Source organism: Cebus imitator, unplaced genomic scaffold (genome assembly GCF_001604975.1).
Source record: "Cebus imitator isolate Cc_AM_T3 unplaced genomic scaffold, Cebus_imitator-1.0 Scaffold135, whole genome shotgun sequence".
Lineage (NCBI taxonomy): Eukaryota > Metazoa > Chordata > Mammalia > Primates > Cebidae > Cebus > Cebus imitator.
Window position 1 is genome coordinate 581,583 of NW_016107450.1, and position 25,304 is coordinate 606,886.

A 25,304-nucleotide genomic window follows, 5' to 3' on the forward strand; every position below is an offset into this window, starting at 1 on the left:
AGGGACAGGATGAGAACCAGGTTGGGCCTGAGACCTGGTCATAGTTTGTCCTATTAACCTATCACTCCTAAGTTTCCCTTCAGGAAGAGCAGTCCATGGACTTGCGAAGAGGCTGCTCCCTGAGCATGCATGCAGAGGTGGATCTGTGCAGTCCAGTGCCTGAAATGTGGCCACCTGAAAGTGCAGATCTCCTGCTGTGGGAACATGACTGACTGACAGCCCCAGCTGTTGCCTCCGTGGGCATACGCCACCATGTTTGCACGGAGCTGGGCTTTCCATACTGATGACTGAGCATGGTAGGTATATAAAAGCTGGTCAGTTCTTTTGGGGTACTGCAGTGCATGCCTATAGTCCTAGCTAGACAGGAGGCTAAGTCAGGAAGAGGCTAAGGCCAGGAGTTCAAAGCTGCAGTGTACTACAATCACTCCTGTGAATAGCCACTGCACTCCAGCCTGGGCAATATAGTGAAGCCCCTGATTCTAAAAGAAAAAAAAAAAAGCAATACAAAATTAGCTGGGCGTGGTGGCGCATGCCTGTAATCCCAGCTACTTTGGAGGCTAAGGCAGGAGAATTGCTTGAACCTGGGAGGCAGAGGTCGCAGTGGGCCAAGATCGCACCATTGCACTCTAGTCTGGGCAACAAGGGCAAAACTCCGTCTCACAAAATTAAAAAAGGAAAAAAAATTGCTGGGCAATTCCTGTGAGAAGTGGCCACTTTGGCTCAAGGACTCTGATTGGCCTAACCAGGGCTTTTTTGGAACTGTGCTACAGTCTTTGACTCTCTATCCTGATCATCTCTTTCCCTTCTCTACTTCCACAGATATCAGAGTTGCAGCATGGTTTGGAGGCTTTCCTCACTTTCCTCTGCTTCCTTTCCCTTGATCCTTCACGGGCATTTTCCCTAGTACATCTCTTGCCTAGCTAGTGTCTGACAAGTTTCCAGGTGGACTTGAATAGTATGTTCCCCAGCTAGCTGCTAGCTAGTTAAGGGCAGATCCATGTGCCATACTAGGGATAGTGAGTTTATATAAACCTTCTTACCTAACCTCCATAACCATTTACTAAGGTAAATGGGCTGGGTAGTATGATTCCAATTTTATGTATAAGGAACTTGCCTGGGATACACTCTAGTAAATTGCGGAGCTGAGCTGAAATTTAAACTTAAGTTGGTATTACTCCAAAGTTACCTTAACTACACATCTGTGGGGCACTTAGACTAAGAGTGAAGTTGACGTTTTATGACAGTTGAAGTATCTGAGGAAGATAAACCTGATGTTCTTCAGAAATTGGTGAAGGAAATTCTCCAAATCAGAATCAAGTTTTTTCTCAAGCAATGATTTTAGGGCAGTACCTAATATGTGATACCTATGTATCGAATTTATGATAGAGTTACCAAAGTTCTACTTTGAACAATTACCTGAAAACTTTTAGTCTAAAAAGGTAATGTGGACATTTACAATTATACATACATATATGATTCATTTGCTTTTCATCTTTTTTCTGTATTGAATTATATCTTTAGCAAATATCTATTGAACTTTTATTATACACCATACATGATACCTTTAAGCTAAAACATTATATATATTCCCTTTCCTTCCCATTATATTTAATCAGATTTTTTTCTTACTTTCTGTCATTATGAATAAGTATTTTAGACAGCCTACTGTTTGCATGGTACTAAGCAATAGAAAAGGGCCTCCTTCCTGTAAGTCTAATCACTTCCCCGCCTTAGATGGAAGCTGATTCAATGGGTTAGTGAGCATGTAGACAAAGATCTGCTCAATCAGGGTCAAAGGTTATTTCAGCTGTAAGAGATTCAACATTTGATTTTCCTTTTCCTTTTTTTTTTTTTTGCAAAGTGAAATGAGGGAAGAGATTGTTAAACAAAGGGTGAACATTTACTTAATATTATATTTTCAAGAGAAAATGGCAGTCTTGATTTTAAAAAAATAGCAATTTTGACACTTCAAAACATCCATCGAAATCTTATATGGTTTAAATACTGAACATGTAAAATATTTAGCTGTATAAAATATATTAGAATAAAAAAATAGAATGAACATTTATGTCCTCCTCCCCTCTCTTTATATTCCTTAAATCTCTTTCTTCCCTTTTCATTTCCTTTATTTTTTTCTTTGAAATACAGTCTTGTTCTGTCGCCCAGGCTAGACTGCAGTGGCACAATCATGGCTCACTGTGGTCTCTACCTTCTGGGCTCAAGTAATCCTCTTGACTCAGCCTCCTCATGGCTAGGACTACAGGTGCATGCTGCCTCGCCCAGCTAATTTTTAAATTTTTTTTGTAGACAAGGTCTCCCTATGTTGCCCAGGCTGGTCTTGAACTCCTGGCCTCAAGCACTCCTCCCATCTTGGCTTCCAAAAGTGCTGGAGTTGGCATGAGTCACCACACCTAGCCTATGCAAATAATTTTTAAACAATAAATATTAATTTGATTTTTTTTCTTTTGGAGACAAGAGTCTTACTCTGTCACCCAGGCTGGAGTGCAGTGGTAGGATCGTAGCTCACAGCAGCCTCAACCTCCCAGGCTCAAGTGATCCTCCTACCTCAGCCTACTGAGCAGTTGGGACTACAGGTACAAGCCACTACACTCAGCAAATTTTTGTATTTTTTGCAGAGATGAATTTTGTCATGTTGTTCAGGCTGGTTTCAAACTCCTGAGCTCAAGTGATCCACTTGCCTTGGCCTCCCAAAGTGCTGGGATTATAGGCATGAGCCACTGCATCCATCCTAAATGGAATATTAAAACAGTTGCTTTAGAGCACAGTCACAGAAATGGGATTAAGTCAAATGGACTGCATAATTTTAGATTAATTCATAGATCAATATTGGCAAGTTACTTTCTATGCATTTTCCACAAATCTACCCTGCCCTGAAAAATGTACACCATATCAGAGTCTAAAACAGTGGGCACTATAAGTTTTCAAATAGTTTGCACTTTTAATGTTTTAAAAACGTAACTTGTAGCTTTAATTTTGAATTTTTACAATTATTAAAGAAGTTAATGATTTTCCCTATGTTTTCTCACTAGTTTCTATTTTTCTTTTAACATATCAATATGCATGTGCAAGAGCAGGTAGGGGAATATTGTCTGTTTTTGTTCTTTGCCCACCATCTACTAGGTCATGGTATCTTCTGTCAATTTGTAATAATGAGATCTTTAATAAAGATAGCAATATTTTATCTGTCATACTATTTTTCTTTCTGATACAAGGTCTTGTTCTGTTGCCCAGGCTGTAGCACAGTGGTGTGGTCATGGCTCACTGCGTCCTCAACCTCCTGGCCTCAATTGATCCTCCTGCCTTAGCCTCCTAAGTAGCTGGGACTACAGGTGCGTGCCATCACATTTGGCTACTTTTTGTAGAGACATGGTTTTGTCATGTTGCCCAGGCTTTTCTGCCATAATTTTTTATTTATTTTTATTTTTTTTGAGATGGAGTTTCACTCTGTCATCCAGGCTGTAGTGCAGTGGCACGATCTTGGCTCACTGCAACCTCTACCTCCTGAGTTCAAGCGATTCTCCTGGCTCAACCCCCTGAGTAGTTGGGATTACAGGCACGTGTCACCACGCCAAGCCAAGTTTTGTATTTTTAGTAGAGACAGGGTTTCACCATGTTGGCCAGGCTGGTCTCGAACTCCTGACCTCACACTTTTTTTTTTTTTTGGAGATGGAGCCTCGCTCTGTTGCCCAGGCTGGAGTGCAGTGGCACGATTTCAGCTCACTGCAACTTCCGTCTCCCAGGTTCAAGCAATTCTCCTGCCTTAGCCTCCTTAGTAGCTGGGACTACAGGCGCACGCTGCCATGCTTGGGTAATTTTTTGTATTTTAGTACAGACGAGGTTTCACTGTGTTGCCCAGGCTGGTTTCAAATGCCTGAGCTCAGGCAATCTGCTCACCTCAGCCTCTCAAAGTGCTGGGATTACAGGCGTGAGCCACCGCACCCAGCCCTGTCATACTTTTGATATGCATTTTACGGCATGTTATTTGCCCTAAAAAACTATATCTGCAGAAGTTTTCTGTTTTCTTGTACTCAACCACGTTGAAGTGTTGTGGATTTTTGTTTGCATTGTGATATTCTCTGTGATTCTAGAGGCATTCCCTCTCCTTAAGTTTAAACGAATACAAGAAATATTTGTTGTGTACCAAACTATGTGCTAGGCACTATTCTATTCTGCAAACAGAAAAGTGAAATAAGACAGAAAAAGTTCCTAGTCACAAAAGTTGTGAAAACAAGTAAATTAATAAATAATTAGAATAATGTTAGACAGTGATGCAGGTTAAGAAAATAATCAGGCCAGGGGCAGTGGCTCACGCCTATAATCCCAGCACTTTTTGGGAGGCCACGGTGGGAGGATCACTTGAGCCCAGGAATTTGAGCCCTGACAACATACAGAGACCCTGTCTCTACAAAAAATAAAACTAGCTGGGTGTGTGGAGCAAATCTGTGTTTCCAGCTACTTGGGAGTCTTAGGTGGGAGGATCATTTGAGCCTGGGAGATCAAGACTGCAGTGAGCTGTGTTTGTGCCATTGCACTCCAGTCTGGGTGACAGAGTGAGACTGACTCAAAAAAAAAATTATTTGCATGAAAAAGTTCATTCGTTATGAAAACTTGTATAGAAACACTGAAATATGCTCATGAATTACAATTAAGTTTAAGGAACAGTTTACAAAGTGACATGTATGCCATGACTATACAAAAAATATGCTCTTTAGAAAAAGATAATAGTAAGAAAATATACAAAATGGTGACTGCTTTATATCAGGTTTGCAAGATTACAGGCTATTTTTTCTCCAGCTTCCAGCTTTTGAAATAAAATTTCAGGATTTGTATAATGGGGTTTTAGTTTAGTTTAGTGCTGCTGGCACACATCATTGTTTGCATCTAACGCATTTTTCCACTGTTATCTAGGCAATAGCTTTTGCAGAGGAACAGACTGATGGGGACATGTTCTTTTGATGAAGATTTATGTCTGAAACTGTATGATTGTTGGTTGGTAGTAATTATTATTTTAGATAATTTTCTAATAAGAGGCTTCTATATTGCATTTGGTTTAGTTAAATTTAGATGTCATGGATTACAAGTTAGAAGGAAATATTTGTATTATTTTGTTTTATACTATCGTGTGTCTCCTATATATCACACATATTCTCTACAAAGTGCCTATTTTTTTTTTTTTTAATTTAAAAGACAGAGTCTCTCTGTTGCCCAGGCTGGAGTGCAGTGGTGAGTGGTGTGATATTGGCTCACTGCAACCGCCACCTCCCAGGTTCAAGCAATTCTTGTGCCTCAGCCTCTTGAGTAGCTGGGATTACAGGCACGTGCCACCACACCTGGCTAATTTTTGTATTTTTACTTGTTAACCAATTCAGAAAATTTGGGAGTCATGTGAGATTCCTCTCTCTGCCTCAGTAGTCACATCTAATCAAGTCACCAAGCACTGTCGATTCCACCTCCTCAGGCATTTTTTAAAATATATATATATATTTCATTGTGTTTTAGATTTTGGGGTACATGTGAAGAACATGCAAGACTGCTGCATAGGTACCTACATGGTAATGTGGTTTGCTGCCTTCCTCCCTATCACCTATATCTGGCATTTCTCCCCATGTTATCCCTCTCCAACTTCCCACCCTGCTGTCCCTCCTCTAGTTTCCCCGAACAGACCCCAGAGTGTGATGCTCCCCTCCCTGTGTCCATGTGTTCTCATTGTTCAACACCCACCTATGAGTGAGAACATGCAGTGTTTGATTTTCTGTTCTTGTGTCAGTTTGCTGAGAATGATGGTTTCCAGGTTCATCCATGTCCCTACAAAGGACACGAACTTACTGTTTTTTATGGCTGCATAATATTCCATGATGTATATGTGTCACATTTTCCCTGTCCAGTCTATCATCGATGGGCATTTGGGCTGGTTCCAAGTCTTTGCTATTGTAAACAGTGCCGCAATGAACATTCATGTGCATGTGTCCTTATAATAGAACGATTTAAAATCCTTTGGATATATACCCAGTAATGGGATTGCTGGGTCAAATGGAATTTCTATTTCTAGGTCCTTGAGGAATCACCACACTGTCTTCCACAATGGCTGAACTAATTTACACTCCCACCGACAGTGTAAAAGTGTTCCTTTTTCTCCACATCCTCTCCAGCATCTGTTGTTTCCAGATTTTTTAATGATCGCCATTCTAACTGGCATGAGATGGTATCTCAATGTGGTTTTGATTTGCATTTCTCTAATGACCAGTGATGATGAGCATTCATATGTTTGTTGGCCTCATATATGCCTTCTTTTGAAAAGTGTCTGTTCATGTCCTTTGCCCACTTTTGAATGGGCTTGTTTTTTTCTTGTAAATCTGTTTTAGTTCTTTGTAGATTCTGGATATTAGCCCTTTGTCAGATGGTAGATTGCAAAAAGTTTCTCCCATTCTGTTGGTTGCCAATTCACTCTAATGACTGTTTCTTTTGCTGTGCAGAAGCTGTGGAGTTTCATTAGGTCCCATTTGTCTATTTTGGCTATTGTTGCCGATGCTTTTGTTGCCAATGCTTTTGTCCTCAGGCATTTTGCATCTTCCACAGTATCCTTCCCCAGTCCACTACCTTAGACAGGCTCTCATCCCTTGTGGCTTGCAGTTTTACAATGCCATGTAATAAATCTCCTTGCCCTCCAATTAATCTTACCCATCATCCCTAGACCACTGGTTCTCAGTTGGGTGTGATTTTGCACCCCAGGGGACATTTGGCAATGTCTGAAGACATTTTTGGTTGTCACAGCTGGGAAAAGAGGAGAGTGGGAGTTGTGGGGGAGTGTGATTGGGGAGCAAGAGGAATTGCTACTGGCACCTAGTAGTTAGAGGCCAGAGATGATGCTAAACATCCTACAATGCACAGGACACTCCCACTACAACAAAGAATTGTCCAGTCCACAATGTCAGTAGTGCTGAGGTTGACAGCCCTTGCTCTACAGTGATTCTTCTAAAATAAAAACCTTCTTAAATCTTTCAAAAATGCACCACTTCTTTTAAGCATAAGTTTTTGCATGGGGTTCATCTTTTCTTATTCCCCAGTCATACAGCAAATACTTATATTTTTTTTAAGAAATGGGATCTCACTCTGTTGCCCAGGCTAAAGTGCCGTGGTGTGTGATCCTAGCTCACTGCAGCTTTGAACTCCTAGGCTCAAGTGATCCTCCAGCATCAGTCTCCCAAGTAGCCTCCCAACTACAGGCATGTGCCACCATGCCTAGCTAGTTTACTTTTTTTTTTTTTTTGAGAGGGAGTCTCTCTGTTACCCAGGCTGGAGTGCAGTGGCACAGTCTCAGCTTACTACAACCTCTGCCTTCTGGGTTCAAGCAATTCTCATACCTCAGCCTCTCAAGTAGCTGAGATTACAGGCTCCCACCACCACACCCAGCAATTTTTGTATTTTTAGTAGAGATGGGGTTTCGCCATGTTGGCCAGGCTGGTCTCAAACTCCTGATCTCAAGTGATCTGCCCACCTCGGCCTTCCAAAATGCTGGGATTACAGGCGTGAGCTGCCACACCCACCCAGCATATGCTACTACTGCCTGAATATTCCACCTTCTCCCGACTCCTGCCTTGTGTCTGCTACTTGAAGTTTCTTCTGTCTTTCTCAGACTCGGCTGGGCGACTGTTTTCTGTGGTCACCATTACAGGACAAGGAATTACACTGAATTGTTACTTGGCTGTCTCTCTGATCGCACATTGAGCATTCAGAGGTCAGGAACCTAGTCTTTTTTTTTTTTTTTTTTTGCTGAATCCTCATCACCTAGCACAATGCCTGTTACAGATGAACGGATCTAAATGGAGAATTGTTTAGGGCAACACAGGTGGTTAGTGGTGGAGGCCAAACCTCAAATCCATTAGCCTAATGTGGGTGCTTGACTTTGTTCCACACCTGGAATGTCTTGCTCAGTTTCAGTTGCGGTAACTCAAGTGATCAGGCCTTCTACCCTGATTCCACTTTGTGAACAGCCAGATTCGTTCTTGGGCACAATAGATTCACTGCTGCCTTCCTGACTTTCCTTTTTCTTTACCCTCCTCACCTGAAATGCTGTTCTTTCACATCTCTCTCCCTTCATGTTACTCTCACCGGTTATTTATGGTCCAGCTCAATAAAAATCCCTACCAGTTCCCGAGCCCATGCCATGTGGGCTATATTATCATTGTTCACCTTCAGCAAAACCCCTTTAAGGAAGACATTATCCCTATTTAACAGGTGAAGAAAATGATGCAAACAGCCCTGAGGTGGTGTTCAAAGTGTGGCAGGCGAGACAGGACTTGCACACAAACATCCACAATGCAGGCACCCGGGTTACCTCCCTGTCTGCTTTGATCTCTGGTTTTCTCTGCTCCTCTTCTCTTTCCTTTTGGAAGACACTTTGGAGATAATTTTGTCTTCTGCTCAACTTTCATGAGTCAACTCAGAATCGTTTAGGGCAACACAGGTGGTTAGTGGTGGAGGCCAAACCTCAAATCCAGTAGCCTAATTCGGATGCTCGACTTTATTCCATACCCGGAATGTCTTGCTCAGTTTCAGCTGCAGTAACTCAAGTGGTCAGGAACTGTCCAGCAGGGTTAGTGAGGTCAGCACAGGTGGGGCAGCCTCTGTCCACAGCCCTGAAGCTGCATAAGTCTGACCGTGCAAGGCCTCGGAGGATTTTCACGAAAGATTTTAAGGGGGAAGTCGCTGGAGTGTTTTAGGCATAGGAATATGTGGAACACATCTGAATTTTTAAAAGTTCATTGTAGAGAACTGGGGGCTGGAGTGAATGCAGAGTGACGGTTTAAGAGGTGTTTGTGGTCCCTTCAGTTGAGAGATGGTGGCAGCTCGGACCATGTTGCTGGAACACAGACAAGTGAACCGGCTGGAGAGATACCTAAGGAAATAAAATTGTTAGGATTTGTCCGTGGACTCCCTACGGAGTATGAATCCTGCCTGCAATGTGACCTTGATTAAGATACTTAAGACATAATTTGCTCCTCATGGATAAAATGATACTATCACTTTGAGAGGTTATTAGTTAAAAATGAAAAGGGCTGTGCATACATCAGGTATCAGTGAATGTAGTTCTAATTCCTGTGATGCATATGCTTTTTTCTTTCCACGTAAAGTGCTTTTAAAATACGGAATGGGTTGCATCTGCAGTAGGTTGTCGAAGCTGGGGGCTCTACGCCTAAGTTCTTTTTGGTCTAGTGCTTCACTAGTTCCCCTCTTACTCAGCTGGGGTGAGAAGCGGAGCGTATACGGAGGAGGGGGATGAATTTATGCCACGAGCTCACAAAGGTGTGGCGCAGGGGGCTCCAGAGCTGGGAGGGGCCAATCTACAGGCCTCCCTCCTCGCTTCCTAGATGAGTTTCTAGATTCTAGACTCTGGAAGACGCGGTGAACCTAGGCGAGTCCGGGCGGCGGCTCAAGCGAAGACGGATGGGGCCGGGGCTGGCAGGCCAGACGCGCAGAGTCTCCGCCGGGAGCCCGTCCCCGCCTAGCTTTCTGGGGCTGCCGCTGGTGACGTCGCGAGGGGCGGGTCGGGCGGCCGCGGGGGTGGGGCCGGTCGCGAGGTGGGGTCGGCCGCGGGGCGGGGCGGGGCGGGGCGGGAGGCGGTGCGTCGCCCAGCGCAGTCCGCGACGGCGGCGGAATAGCCCGGAGCTGCAAATCGCGCGGGCCTGCGCCCAGCCTCGGTTGTCCTCGCCGCGACCCCCTCCTCAGCCCTGGGTGCGCGCACGCTGGGGCCCAGCGGGGCTGGCCGCCTAGCGAGCCGGCCCGTTGACCCCGGCCAGCGCAGCGACCCGGCGCCGCCCGGCCCAGACGCACACGGAAGTGGTGAGTGTCACCGGGGGAGGTGGAGGAGCCGGAGGAGCCGGGGCAGCCGCGGTCGGCAGGCGAGGGGCGAGCAGCCCTGGCTGACCGGAGGCGCGGCCACTGCTGTCGGTCCGTCCTCACGCTGTGCGGCCCGGGCTGCTCCGGAGCGCTGCGCAGGACCCCGCGGCCCGGGAGGGGAAGGCGGGGATTTCCAGTTACGCGGAGCCGGCGGGCGGCGGGGAGGTCGCCGGGCGGGGGCCCCGGGCCGGGAGGGGAGCGGTTAAGCCTGGCCGCCCCCTCCCCCAGCGCGCACGGCAAGTTTTCATAAACAAGCCCGGAGCGCGCTGTCTGACATCCTGTTTATACCACCCGGAGATACAGGCGCGGGCTGGAGGGCTGACGTCCCTCACTCCCTGCACCGCGAACTTGACCGCCAGCCCCCGGCCGAGGTGGGAGCGCAGAAAGGTTTTCTTCTCCGGCCCCAGGACGGAGGCTGAGGGTCTTAGCTTTTTTCTTTCCTTGCAGTCTCAGCGAGGGAAAGTTTCTGGAATTTGGAGCCGGGTGGTGGGCGTCTGCGAACTCGGGAAACGCCTCCTCCCCTCTTAGGTTCTGTTAGGAACCAGGCCCCAGGTAGCCAGCGAGAAGTGGGAAAGGTGACCGTGGGCGATAGGACCAGGGAAAGGGAACAGAGGGAGAGAACCACCGGGGAATTGCGAATTCCACTGGAAAGAGACTGATAATCGAAACTGGGGCTGTTCTCTGGCTCACTAACTCCAACTCCGTCCGCGCGCGGTCGGCAACTGGGAGCATCGGAGGACTAATAAACACTCCTCCAAAGTCACTGCCCAGGGTCCCTGGGATATGGGCTTCTTGGATGTGTTTTTACCAAGGAACTTCTAGATAAAAGACGAGATGTTTGCCAGGTGTTTGTGCACACGTTTTTTGGAGGGTTTGCACTCCATGATTTCCTGTGTGTTCCTGGGGAGGGGGACCCCGTCCTTCCTGCCACTCTTCTTACTACGTGGCTGTGAGCTGCCTTCTGCCTCTGGTTGAATACATCACTACACATGTCGTTGACACTTTTTTTCCCCGAGTCATAGGGCTTTTCTCTCAGTGACAAGAATTTACAGTGGTATGAAATTGTCATTACTTCTTTCGGGGAGTAAAACATTAAAACCCTTGGGTAGTTTAATAATGAGAACAATGCAGAGACAGATGTAATCTGGGAGTGTTTGGGTTTTGGCTTTTTTTTTTTTTTTTTTTTTGAAAAAATTTGGGTTACGTATGGGTGTAGGCACCATAGATTTTGTTTAAGATGAGCATTTTGTATTGATTGAATCTTTGTTCTTCCCTTTCCAAAACTCCATTATGTGGTGTTTCTTGATTTTCCTTTTGGTGACTCTGATGTTTTCCAAGACCAGGGAATTATTTTCGTTGAACGATAAATGTGTTTGTTCTTTTGTACTTTGTGGTGAAGATTAATGGAGACCACCAGGGTTCCAGACATTTCTGGTACAATGTGCTTTGTAATGTGGAGAAAATGTCTCCCTTGTATAGATCCAGATTACATTTAAAGACGTGAGGACATCATAGTTGAATGACTGTGGACGTTATAAATAGGAAGAATCATAACCTCTTCTTAATTCTATATATCATTTTAACTAAGCACTTTCACTGAGTCTAAGTTTCTCTAAGTAGGTACAAAACTGTATTTTTTTACTGCTAGGATTGCAGTGTGATACTCCACACTGAATACAGCCAGTTTAAATGATTTCCCCCATTCCATACTATACTAGTTCTTTACTACCATTGGGAAGTGATTATAGAGAATGCATACATTAGATATAGGTAAAATAATTCAAACGTTTTCCAAAATATAACTATGTTTTAGTTGTTGTAATTTAGGCAATCTTAATGCGAGCTTGGCTAAAGGTTTATACTTCTGACGGAAACAAGGATTGAGAACGTGTAGGTTGATACTCATTTGTATAGAGAGAACAAGAGAACACTAAGGTATATAACTGCATAGCAAAAGACCAAGATCTGTGTTTTCTAATTCTCAGATTCCTCTGGTGTTCCCCCCACCCCCAAACACATCCCTTTTTGTATGTCCTTATGTCCTAATAAGAATGCTGTTAGATTTATTGTCTGAGATGTGAATATTTATAAAAAAAATTTTATTGTTCATTTTCACATTTAAAACCATTGTTTTAAGTGGATGGGGAATTGGTTTATTAACGGAATCTCGCTGAGGAGGCAGCATTGGATGCTCTGATTTATTGTGGCTCAGTGGTATATGGAGCCATGCCATAGAACAGGCATGTCGGAAGGAACTTTGCAGATTCTTTTAGACCAGTAATTCTCAATTGGGTACGATTTGCACCCAAGGAGATATTTGCAGTTTCTAGAGACATTTTTGGTTGTTACAGTTTGGGGGAAGGGAGTGGTGCTGTTGGTAAGCATCTAGTGGTTAGAAGCTAGAGATGCTGCTAGACATCCTATAACACACAAGACAGCCCCCCATCCCAAACAAATTCTTCATCCAATAGTGCCCAGGTTGAGAAGTCCTGTTTTGGAATACTGAGTAAGGAACAAGAAAATCTGGGCTCATGTTGTGGCAAATTGTTTCACTTCAGGCACCTATTTTCATCATCTGCAAAGTGGAAATAAAAGTATTCACCCTGGCCATCTCGCAGAGTTTTGAGGGGGAAATCAGGTAAATAATGCATGGAAACTGTGACATGCTATGCAAATCATAACTAATATGAAGAGTATTTTTCATAAGTGAATCATTAGATTTACTGGTAGTTGAGGGGACCAGGGTCAAGGCAATATGTTGAGTAAAAAGCCGGCTGTGGATGGTTTGATACTATCAGATTCTTTGTTATTCATTTATTTGGGTAAAGGTTTTTTTTAGTGTACTTCATTTTCTTATTGTCAGAACATGCACTTTTTAGCTCTATAATTTCTTTAAACAAAGATTATTTTTCCCATCATAGCAATAAGGAAAATTCAGTATAGAAAAATTAGAAAATACAAGAAAGTAGAAAACAGAGAGAACAAGTGATTCATGCTCTACTCCCTTGTCCATTTAGGTACACTCACATCCTTGCCAATTTCTTTTGTATAAGAGCAGATAAGATTTGGAGAATTAATGATGAGAAAGCAGAGAGTAGCTGGTGACCAGGGATGGTGCTCCTTCATTCCTTTCTTTTTAAGTATTATGATATAAAGGTAAATTACATTATAGTAGGCATCAGAGAAATTGGTTGTTTTTATTTTTATTATTATTTTTAGGTTTTTTTTTTTTTTTTTTTTTTTTTTTTTTTTTTTTTTTTTTTTTTTTAAGTGACAAATGGATGTAGATCTGCCACTTTTTTGTGATGGAGTCTCGTTCTGTCACCCAGGCTGGAGTGCAGTGGCATGATCTCGGCTCACTACAACCTCTGCCTCCCAAGCAAGCAATTCTCATGCCTCAGCCTCCTGAATAGCTGGGACTACAGGTGCATGACACCATGCCTGGCTAATTTTTGTATTTATTTTTTAGTAGAGTTGGGGTTTCACCATGTTGGCCAGGTTGGTCTCAAACTCCTGACCTTGTGATCGGCCTGCCTCTGCCTCCCAAAGTGCTGAGATTACAGGCATGAACGCCTGGCCTGATTCATTGTTTTTAATACTTTCCTTGCTGCCTCCAAGCCACATTCTCATTCACCTTGTTTCCTCTCTGCTTCTTATTCTCCCCATGCTCAGCTGGGTGTGCCACTGTTGCTTCCTTTCTCACAAACCCTCTGGTAACATGGGATTTCAAACAGCTGTCATGTTGAAATGACTGGGTTTCAGGGGCAGGAAACTTATTCCTGTGAGTATTCTTCCCTCTGAGGTGCACCAGCATTCTTGGCAGTTTAAGGCAACAGGAAAGTATAAAACATTAAGCTCATTTCCGTGACACCTCCACTTCTGAGGGTTTATGATCTGTGATTCTTTGTAGTTGGCAGTGGGCATATGTTCTTCCTTGGTGCTCTGTGAATAAACTGCCCAGTCCTGAGGAAAGACCTGCTCTATAAGCAAGAGGAAAATTTCTTTTAAATCTACTGTGGCCAGAAGACAGAGCTGGCGTTTGTTGGGATATTTTTAATCTGTACTAACTGAATTTACTTAATAGTACTGTTCACACTAGCATTTTGTACATTCTTTTATTCATTCAGTAAATGCTTGTTAAGCTTTGCAGTGAGTCTCAGAGAGTGAATAGACAACAAAATATATAAAAATCTTTGTCCTTGTAGAGTTTACAATCTAGTGGAAGACCGTGAGAGCGTGTTCACTTTCATAGTTGCAGGTTATATGTACATGTAAATGAGCAAATCTTTGTGATTGTAAAATGTTTCCTAGCAGTCTTCTGGATAGTTGATAAATGGCAGATAATAAATGGTGTTTTCTGGAATGGTGAGGAGAGAGTTGCACAGTGGTCAGATGAAGCTCACGCTTCATAGAACTCAGTGCCTCAGGTCTTCTGAACATGCCCTCAGGGCCAAGAAGTCTTCCTGGCCTTCCTTTGAAGTCTGTGGACTAGGGAGTAGCTTCCCCTTATTCGTTATCTTTCCTTTTTTAATGTTACAGATTAATTCACTCTTTGCATGCACAGGCATCTCTTTGGTACCTATTAAGTGCCTGGCAGAAGGATAAGACACAGTTAATTTGGAAATAAGCTTGGTGCATATAGCTGTAACACATTGTGCATGATACTGTAGTAGCAGTGGGAATTAAGAGCTCCAGGACCCTGAAGAGAGCTAATTCCTGCTTGGATCCCTTGTCAGATGCTTTTTTGAAGAGGCTTCATTTGAGTTGGGCCTTAAGGAGTGAGAAGGAGTTCCTTTGTTTTAGGGTGGAAAGGAAATCGAGGCAGAGATAGTGTGAGCAAAGACATAAAAGTGGGCGTGTACGTGGTGTCAATGGCAGACTTGGAAGTGGCCACTAGATAAGAGCAAAAACTCTTGGGAGGGAGCGGAAAGAGGTAGGGCAGGACGTGCAGGTTGGGTCCAGATGGTGAAGACTGTAACTGTTTCCAGAAGTTTGTGAGCAGTATTAGGTTAGGAACTGAGGCCTGTGTTGAACAAATGAGTGGGGAAGATGAGAAGCTGTTTGAAGTTTCCAAGCTCAGGAATCACCTCATTAGCAATTGGAAGACCTGAAGCACTGAGAGTTCCATGAAGAGTGAGCCTCATTTAACCACTGTGCAACTCTCCTCGCCATCCCAGGAAATGCCCTTTATTATTTGCCATTTATCAACCATCCAGAAGACTGCTAGGAAACAAGAAAGGCTTTGAGCCAAACAAGATGTCATGAAGTTCGTCCATGCTTTCCTTACAGTGGAGTAAAATCTACTTTGATTTGCTTTTAATTTATACAGCATTTTTTTGACAGTTTAACTGGTTTTTAAGCCATTAGAAGATTAAATACAACAAACCTAAGAGACAAGAGTTGTTAAGTGGATGAATACAGGAAGACATGTTCTCAAAGGCAAGCAGTGTTAATTTTTATCTTAGAAGTGAATAAGGAGTTTCTACTGATTTATGAAAAGGAGAACCGTAACTCAAAAGTGAAACAATCTAGGGCCTTTAGTGGAGAGCAGACACCATTGTCACCATGCTAGCAATTTGAGGTTGCACTGTTAATCATAGCACAGTATGGTGATTGGTATTAGTAATGAACATCAAGCCATGAAACAGGTCAAGTTGTTGAGCCTAAATGAAGTGAAAGTTCACATCTCTAGCAGAAAAGGGCAACTTCAGACATCTCATTTAGGGGTTAGGAAGTGTACAAGTGGATCTGGGGACAGAATAAGAAGCTACTTTCAGCAACTTTCTAAAGACAGATTCAAAGAAGAGGTTTTCTTCAGGGTAAAACACCAGTGAGGAATCTTTGTTTTAACTCAGGGAAAGTTACTTAATAGTGATCTGCGAAAGAAGGCTGATGATGAAACCTAAAAAGAGGAGCTGCAGTCATCTGCGTAGAAGACAATAATAACTTGAACCCAGCTGTAGGAGACTAAATCAGATCAATTTATGGCACCTCTGAGTAGAAAACAGACTGAATGTATTTTAGTCTTGTTTTGTTTTTTGATTCCGGTAGTCTGTTTTTGGAGGCTCTGGATCTACACTGTGTGGTTTGATCCTAGCTGTGAGATTGCGAGCAAGTTACACCTGTTTCCTTATCCATAGAATGACAATAAAGACAGTACCTACCTCTGAGGTTGTTTTGAGGTTTGAATGACTATGCTTGAGATTTTGAAATGATGCCAGTATGAGTTAAAAATCTGCTATTTAAAAATTTTATTTTATTTTGAGACAAGGTCTCGCTCTGTCACCCAGGCTGAAATGCAGTGGTGCGGTCATAACTAAAGGCAGCGTTAACCTCCCAGGCCCAAACAGTCCTTCCACCTCAGCCTTCTGGGTATCAGGAACCACAGACATGTGCCAGCATACCCAGCTGATTTTTAATTTTTTTGTAGAGAGAGGTTTCATTATGTTACTCAGGCTGGTCTTGAGCTCCTGGGCTCAAGCAATCCTCCTGCCTTGGCCTCCCAAAGTGTTGGGATAACAGGCATGAACCACCATGCCTGGTCTGTTTTATTTTAATGATTGGTAAATAGACTGTGTATTTAAAAAAAACAACCCTCAAATTATATTCAGAATGTTTTAAGATAGCAGGGAAGGTGCCACCAGTAGATATAAAACAAAGGCTAGCAGATATATTTTATGTTAGAAGGACTTCAGTTAGCAATGAGTAAATCAAAAAAGAAGCCAACTTCTCAAATCTAGAAGGGTTTATTACATAGTGCCAAAGGTGCTAGACAGATTAGGTTTTACTCTATTTTTTAAGAAAAAAATGATTAACAAAGGTGCTTTTATTTAATTTAAAATGCCATCCAACGTATATAATTTGGTAGGAATGTATTAGACTTTCTGGGAAAGTCAATATAAAGATACTGTGTTGACCTCACTGATTCAGTTTACTTAGCAAGTTGTGGGCTGTTGGCAGAGGCACCACATATACTTGTTTGTAAAACGCTGTATTCAGAGTTGTGTAGAAATTAAAATATCTTATAAATCAGATAATTCTCCAGGGAGTTTTACTGGTAAGGAATTATAAGAGTTTAAAGGGACTCTCAAATACGCATTCAGTTTCTATGGAATGCTGTTTTACAGTTTCTATTTCCGTATACCTATTTTGTTTTCCTAAAGCAAGATTTACCTAGAATGTAAAAGGATACAAAGAGTTGGCCCTTCCTCCCAATTGTAGATGTGTATTTTAAAATATTTCAAATGTATTTTCTTCTTGGTGATATATATGTTGGACTGGTTTCTTGGGTCTGGGCATTATTATACTCAAGAACAGTTGTTGCCACGTGATTGGAAAAGCGCTCTTGATATCATTCTCATCCCATATGCTTTGACAGCAAAGGAGTTAGCTGTGTCTTTCCTTGTCTTCCCATTCTAGAATGAGAAAGACAGTAAAGCTCCCTAATTTGATTTGTACGGAGGGGCAGTGGGTAGGAAAGTCCACTTCAGCTGGTGAAAAGGATGACCTGTAGGTATTTAAAACATAAATTTAGGTCTGTTACTTTTAGGTACCCCTGGTGACTCAGACCAGTCTTATCTGAGCATATAAAGTAGAAATAGATAACAGCCATTTGTAATGAATGCAACTCTTATTTGTTTTTGATGATGTTTTAAGGGCTTAAGGGTGTTAGAACTGACAACAGTTATTTCAATTAAGCACAATTATATCTGTAGGCATGCTTGCACAGTTAATTTAATCAGATTGTAGTAAGGCTATATTTATAACAATTTTTTCAATTATAATTTAAAATAATGTTTATGTTGTACTAAGAGAAAAGATAAAAGAAAACAACTCAAGGAAAAAATAACCTGCCAAATATATATCTTCCCAGAGAAAAATGTTGTTACTAAATTAATTTGGTAGATCAGACACAGGGAGGTAGACAGATGCAAGTTATATTATAGAGGTATAATGGCTTTTTTACCAGGTGTACCTGCAAACCTATTTTAGCATTAATTCACATAACATAGACTAAAAAGTAATATGCATGATGTCTTAATATACTGACCAATTTTGTTCAGTTAAAACCATTCTGTAAAATTTCAGGCAAGTCCACGCATCGAAGTATATGGGTTATCTTTTTGGGGGAAATCATTCGATGTATGGTGGTAACTCCAAGGAATCTCATGTTTTTACTTACGCAGAATGACCATTCACATGGGTTGGTTGAAAGTAGGAGGAAATCAGAGGAAGTCTGATTTCATTAGCCTGAACATAAATTGTAAGCCCACCTGATGTGATTTAGGAACCAGGCCATTTACCATGTACAAGCTGGCTGAAACATAAATGCTCTTAGGCTTTCATGTTTGTTTATTTAGCAACTCTGTGTAGATCACATGTATGTGAGAACAAGGCAGGCTTGGCTCCTGCCCTTAGAAAAGTTCCTTGCTAGTTGAAAAAAACAATTCAGAAATTGTATTACTGTTTGTTACAATGACACTGAGTACCAGGAGACATGTCAGAGGTGGACTGTAAGAAAAGGGCCTCTCTGCAGTACACTTTTATGCATGGAAATCTGATGGGTGAAAGAGCTGTGCTAAGCGAATGAGGAGGTTTTCCAGTGAGAGGCAGCAGTATGTTCGAAGGACCTATGGTGGGACCAACACCCTACAGCTGATGCAGAGAGAACAAAGGTGCAGGCGTGAGGCAGGAAGTAACCTGGTCAAGCAGGGCCTTATGTGCTGTATTACTTTTGGGCCTAATAATATATTAGTGGAAGCTGAGGTGTTTAAACTGGGTAGTAACATGATGAGATTTGTGTCCTATGAAAAAAACAGAAGGATCCCACCCCCTCACTGCTATCCCCAGAGTACCTCTCCTCTCTTTCCTCTTTCCCTTCATTTAGCTGCCAAATGCCTTGAAAGCCTTCACTTCCTCCCACCCACTCGTTCTTTAACCCTTTGCAAACTGACTGCCACCTTCACACTCATAAGACTGCTTCCTTGAGGTCACCGGTGACCTTCTTGCTGTCATGTTTTAACACCTTTTTTCTGCCCTAGTTATCTAAAATAGTTCTTGCTGCTGAAAACCTTGTTCCTGGCAGATGTCCCTCAACCCTACTGCTGTCTGGCTTCTGAGACACAGTAAGGAATTCCTTTCCCCCTCTCTGTCTTCTGTTCTCAAAATTTTTGAGTATCTTCTCTTTCTCTCACTTCTCCTCCTCCCCTAGTGAGGACTTTCCTAAAGGTTCTGTGAATGGTAGATATTATATGTTCCCTAAAACTGCAGGTGACCCACTTTTGCCTGAGCCCCAGTTGTCTCTTTTTATTCATATTCCTTCCTCTCTGCTCCATAGCTCCCCCAAATACTGGTTGCACAGTTTCAGGCACTATTCAAGGCACTGGGAACGATGGGGAATAAGGGAGGAAAGGTCTCTGCCCTTAAGGAGTCAACAGTCTAAGATGTTAAACACATTGATAAACAAGATAATTTCTGGTGGTGATAAGTGCAACAGAGAAAATTGTCAAGGTATAAGTAGTGAATGCTTAGATGGTGGGGGTTGGGAGAAGAGCTACTGGTCTGGGAAAGTGACATTTAAACTCAGCCCTGAAGGATGAGTAATGAGTAGGAGCCAGGCAGTGCAATGATCTGGAAGAAGAATGTACTAGGCAGAGGGGATAGCCAGTGCTGGGCCCCTGCAGTGGGGTGAGCTTTCCGTTTCACACTGAGCTGCCTTGCTCTGTCCTTTGACACCTCCCATTTAACTGCTCCAAGATTGATACCATCTTTTTTTCTGACCCATCATCATAATAATGGCTGATTTCTCTGTTTCTGTTAACACCGTCTCCACCAACCTGAAAACCCTAGACCAGCAGTCTGAAAACTTGCTGTGAGGGGAAAGACAGCAAACATTTTCAGCTTTGAGCACAGTGCAGTCTATCACAACTACTGAATCTGCCATTGTAGCACCAGTGTAGACATAGACAACATGTAAAGCAGTGGGGATGGCTGTGCTCCAATAAAACTTTATGTATGGACACTGAAATTTCTATTTCTACTTGTCACAAAATATTTTTTTTCCAACCACATAAAAATGTATCAGCTTATTGGCTGTACAAAATGGGGAGCAGCAGGTCAGATTTGACTCAGGCCAGAGTCTGCTGCCCCCTGCCTTAGACTAACCCTGATCGCTCCTTCTGCTTTTGCTCCACCGCACCTCCTCCCCAGGCCCTTTCAGGGCCCCTTCCCTGGTATTCCTATTCCGCAACTTTGCCACTCACTGTCCTCACTGCTACAATCTTCCTTTAACTTTCTTTACCTGGGTGATATATCATTGCACACTCTGTGTCTATGTGCACACATTATTTAGCTCCCACTTACAAGTGAGCGCATGTAGTATTTATCTTTCCATGCCTGACGCCTGATCACAAGCCTTTAGAAGCCCCTATTACCTATAGAAAACAATTCAAACTCCACCTTAGTCTGATAGTAAAGGTAACTTGTGCTAAAACCTCAGTTTAACTTTTCTAGCATATTCTCTTGTTTCCATCCTTCTAAAATGTGCCAAAAAAATAGATTATTCATTATTTTGCTTTCAAGCCTCAATTTGTTTCCCATGCTTTTCAGTCCTCCTCCTCCTCCTTTCTTCCTTCTTTCTCTTCTTCGTCGTCTTCTCCTTCTCCTCCTCCCCCCTCCCCGCTCCCCATGCTTCATGCTTTCCATCTATCAGAATTCCATAACTTTCAAGGCCCTTTCAGCTGTCCCTGGTTTCTCTCTCTGCCCCTCCCTGCCCCAACAAGTGGTATGTATACATGTAGTCCTTTGGCAGAGTGTGATCTGCTGTTCTAGCACGTCATGTTCTGCTTTGTGCTTCAGTTCTTATGGAGACACACCTCCACTCTGCATTCACAAGGCCCTTGAGGACAGGAACCATCTCTTTCGTTGTAATGTCCCCTTTCTCAGTAGGCACACGGCTGTTTTCTTGAATAAACACAAATCTTGTGTACAACTATCCAAATCGTTCTAAATTTGTAGGAGATTCAAAGTGGGAACATTTTACTGAAGGGAGTTTGGTCAGATTACATCCTTGATTCTTGTTTAAAGTAGTATTTTCACTTGTCACATATAAAGTGGTATTTCCACTTTTATAAAGGATCATCAAGTATTTTGGAAGACTCGTTGGCTCTGCCAGTGGCTTAGATAAATAAATTCAGGCAAGTTATTGATCTCTGTCCTCAAAGAAAAAATTTGTAATGTTTTCTTTAATATAAAAAGAAAAAGAAAAAATGTGATCTGTAACTCATTGTGCTTCCTTGCTAGAAAGCGAAAAGGTAAGTTACTGTCTTTTAGTTGCTATCCAATTTTCTTATGATAATCTCTCTGCCTCAGTCTCATCAGATTACTTGTCACATGTGTTAAATCCTTTTAATTGATGGTTCTGTTGTGTATGTCTTTTATATTTATATAGGTAGCCTCAACTCTCCTTTTTTTGGAGAGGGGTAATAGAAATATAAATAATAACTAGTTGCCCTTTGGTTTCCCCAACCTGTGGTGACAACAAGATGGTAAAACAGGCACTTATCCTGTATAAAATGGGCAAAAAGGCTTTGGGCAATATGGGAATCATGATGTGGGTTTGGTGGAAAATGAGCAAAGCATCTTGTAAGGATCTTGTCGTCTGAAGGATAACGTGTGCTTGGGATATGTTGTGTCCTCCCAGGTATGTGTGATTTGTAGCACATCATTCCACACAGGGAGGAGAGTGGGCAAGGTAAGCTTTTTCTGTGTCAGTTGTTGGGTTATGTACTTTGCATTTGATACTTAATTTAACCTGTAATAACCAGAGACTTGGATCTTAATGGCATCATTTTCCAGATGAGCAAACAGATATAATAAATGGCAGAGCTGGAATTCAAATCTGAGGCTCTTGGGCATTGTAAACAACAACAAAACATGTTTCTACTCTTCAGAAAGACTTTTTTCTCCTGGCTTGTCACTTGTCCTTTTCTCTCCTGACTTTGGTATTCAAAGGGAGAACCTAGGAAACTTGTTTCTTGTAATGTTTTTGAAGCAGTTTTAGGCCCTTGGAGAAATGCGTTGATGCGTCTTAATGTTAGATTTAAAGAAGACCTGAGGCCGGGCGTGGTGGCTTATGCCTATAATCCTCAGCACTTTGGGAGGGCAAGGCAGGCGGATCACTTGAGGTCAGGAGTTCAGGACCAGTCTGGCCAACACGGTGAAACCCCGTCTCTACTAAGAATACAAAAAAAAAATTAGCCAGGTGTGACAGCATGGGCCTGTAATGCCAGCTACTCAGGAGGCTGAGGCAGGAGAATTTTTTAAACCTGGGAATTGTTTAAACCAGGAGAATTGTTTAAACCATTGCAATGAGCTGAGATGGTGCCACTGCACTCCAGCCTGGGAGACAGAGGTAGATTCTGTCTCAAAAAAAAAAAAAAAAAGACCTGAAATAATTTTTTGTTTAAGTTTTAGGGCAGGGTGATTGGGTTCATTTAGCTGTCCTAAAGAAAGTTTGCTATTTTTTGGTGAAATATTTAGCTTAAAAGTTGCATTGCTGTTTTTGACATTTTAAGCCAGACAAGATTTATGTTATATTAATATTGCTTTATATTACCTGGTTATATAACATGGTTGCTTTATATTACCTGGTTGTTATATAACATGTCTTGTGTTTACCTGTGTGGGTCTGAGCATACCAGATGTGGTTTTATGAAAAGTGTGCTGGACTTGGAACCAGGAAGAGCCGATGTGAGGGTGTCCTCTGCCACATACTAGCGCTGTGACTTTGGGCTCATAATTAAGCCATAATTTTCCTGAAGTGTAAAATGGACTTCATAGTACTTGTCACAAAGGAGATTTTGTGAAGCTTAAATGAGGTAGAACCTGCAAAATAGCTTCAGTCAGTGCCTGGGGATCCAGCAGCGTTTAATAAAAGTTACCCACGGCTGCCTCAAATACTGAATGTTGCCAGAAAATCTGTAAATGATTGCATAATGTTTACACCTTTGTAAGCGGTAACTATAGGTAGATATAATTCAAGTTATGAACTTCTGATGTAGGAAATCTCCTTGTGCAAATGGTTGGCTTCCCATTATAGAAACATCAGTAATAAGATAGTGGTTTAGACTCCCAAATCTGCAGCCAGCCTATGTGTTTGAATCATGGCTTATGATCAGTCATAGCTGAGTGATTGTGGGCAAGTTATTCAAGATCTGTGCCTCAGTTTCCTTATCTGTAAAAGGATAATAATAATAATGGCTCCTAACTTACAGGATTGTGAAAATTAAATGAGAATGTATGTTTATGCATGTACGTGTTTGTCTGTATTTGTACCAGTACCCTGTTGGAGTTTACCACTATTATTTACTGTTCCTCTTTTCTTTTCCTACCTGTGTAGACAGCCTATAAGTTATCTGGAAGTTCCCTATTATCTCCCTCATATCTTCTGTTACTGGAAGACTCCGCTATATCACATACCTGCCTTTTTCTTCTGTCTTTGGTCCCATGTTGCTTCAGTTTAATTGAGGCTATCTTGTTCTAGTGTGTAATACATTCTCATCAATCCCTTGCCTATGCATTTCTTGCCTAGACATTTTGAAAAAGTGTTTTTGTTTTGGGTGGAAACCGCACATTTTCTAATAATGACTGATAAACACAGCCAGGTGTTAAGGATACTCTTTTATTAAGGAAAATAAAAGCTATATAGTCTCAAGCAAATGAATAAACCTATATAAATGCTTGTTTATTGAATGTTTACTCTGTGCCAGAAATTCAGATCAATAAACTGAGGCTTAGAATGGTTGAAAATGTTTAAAGGTACCCGGCTTTTAAGTGGAGGAACCTAGATTTGATCAAAGCTAGGCCAACCTGGACCTTGGTTTCACAATTCCTGAGCTCACTTGCCTTAAGGCCTCCAGACACTGCCTCTAAGACTTCATCTGCACCGTTTATGAACCAACATTCAGTGCTCCCTCACACTCCTGCTTTTGAGATGGCAAAATCACTTATGGTTCTTTTTGGCTGCAGTAATGTTTTCTGCTCTTTTGGCAGGGCAAATGTATAGTGTTTCAGATACTTTATGTGTTAAATTAGCTTTTTGTGTGTTGGCTTGGAAACTTAACCACATTTATTGCAGTGTGTCTGGGGAAATGTGCGCCAGGTTTCAAACAACCAACTGGGAATGAATTCTTTAAAAGGCAGAACTTGTTTATAGCTAAGGGCTGCTAGTGTATTTGAGTATGTTACCTGCATCGGTATGCTTTAAGGGCTTATGGGTCATGCCTGAAGCGACACATCTGGAATGTATACACATTATTGCACTTATTTGGTTAACTGTCTTCACTGTTACTGACCTTTGTACACTGAACCACTGCCGTTGCATTTGGCATTTAGTAGGAACACTGCGGAGAGACTTATTTAGTCCTCTTTAAAGATGAATGGTTCTTTATACTTTTCTGTATGCTTGTTATATTTCAATTAAAAAAAAATGGAGTAAGGATCAGGCAACATCGAAAGAGGAATATTGCCACACAGTTGCCAATCCAGTGAAAATACTGCTTATGCTAGTTCAAATTGAGACACTGAAAGGTATTTGGGAGCCAGACTCTTGTGAGAATGCATATTGCTTTGAATATTGGAAGAAAGCAAAGCAGTCAAACGAGTTTCTTCCTGGCTTGGAGTCTTGTTTACTTTTCTCAGGCTAGAATTGATAGCCCTAATGGTTTTAAGAAGTCATGGAGAACAGGCCTACCGTGAACCTGAATATTTGGTTCTGAGTTTATAGGCATTGTCCAGTAAATACTGTTTAAGGGTTATTAATTAGCACACAGTCATCATAAAATCTTGTAATACTTTTAAGAGGTGTGAGAAATTGAAGTCACCTGAGAATACCTCCATCTCATTTTACAGTAGAGAATTAAAGTAATCAGAGCATTTAAGTGCCCAAGATCTGTCTGGGCCACCACTTTAGTGATTTTTTTTTTTAAATCCATCATCATGCTGGATTTGTTATTGAGCAGTAAAATGATACAGAACGTAGTCACATAGAAAATTTAGAAAATAAAATACTCATTTGTTCAAATGCTTCTGAGGAGGCTGAGATATATCCATGGGTAGAAGATTCAGCGGTTATTTAAGAAAAATTAGGATTGTCTGGGATCCCCCCATTACCGTGGGGATTCTGTGAATACAGTATCTCATGAAAGAAGAGAGATCTAGCTACTTGGTGAGTGAGATGTTCTAGGTGCTCAGTCCAAGGACTGGCTGGATGACTAGCACTGAGCCTGTGTGGATGTTTTTTCAAACGAATCAGCCTAAGATTAGTTTGTTCCTAAGAATGATAAAACTTTGTTGCAGTTTTTTAAAATTATAATAGTAATACTGCA

At 42.0% G+C, this 25,304-nt stretch overlaps 1 protein-coding gene across 1 annotated transcript in view; it reads left to right on the forward strand.

Moving 5' to 3' along the window:
* The first annotated feature begins 9,650 nt into the window (after nucleotides 1-9,650).
* Nucleotides 9,651-25,304, forward strand: part of JAK1 (Janus kinase 1) — a 136,752-nt gene continuing 121,098 nt past the window's right edge. The window contains exon 1 of the mRNA XM_017541530.2: nucleotides 9,651-9,861. The gene's annotated coding sequence lies outside the window, so the exon portion shown is untranslated. The remainder of the gene's footprint in view (nucleotides 9,862-25,304) is intronic.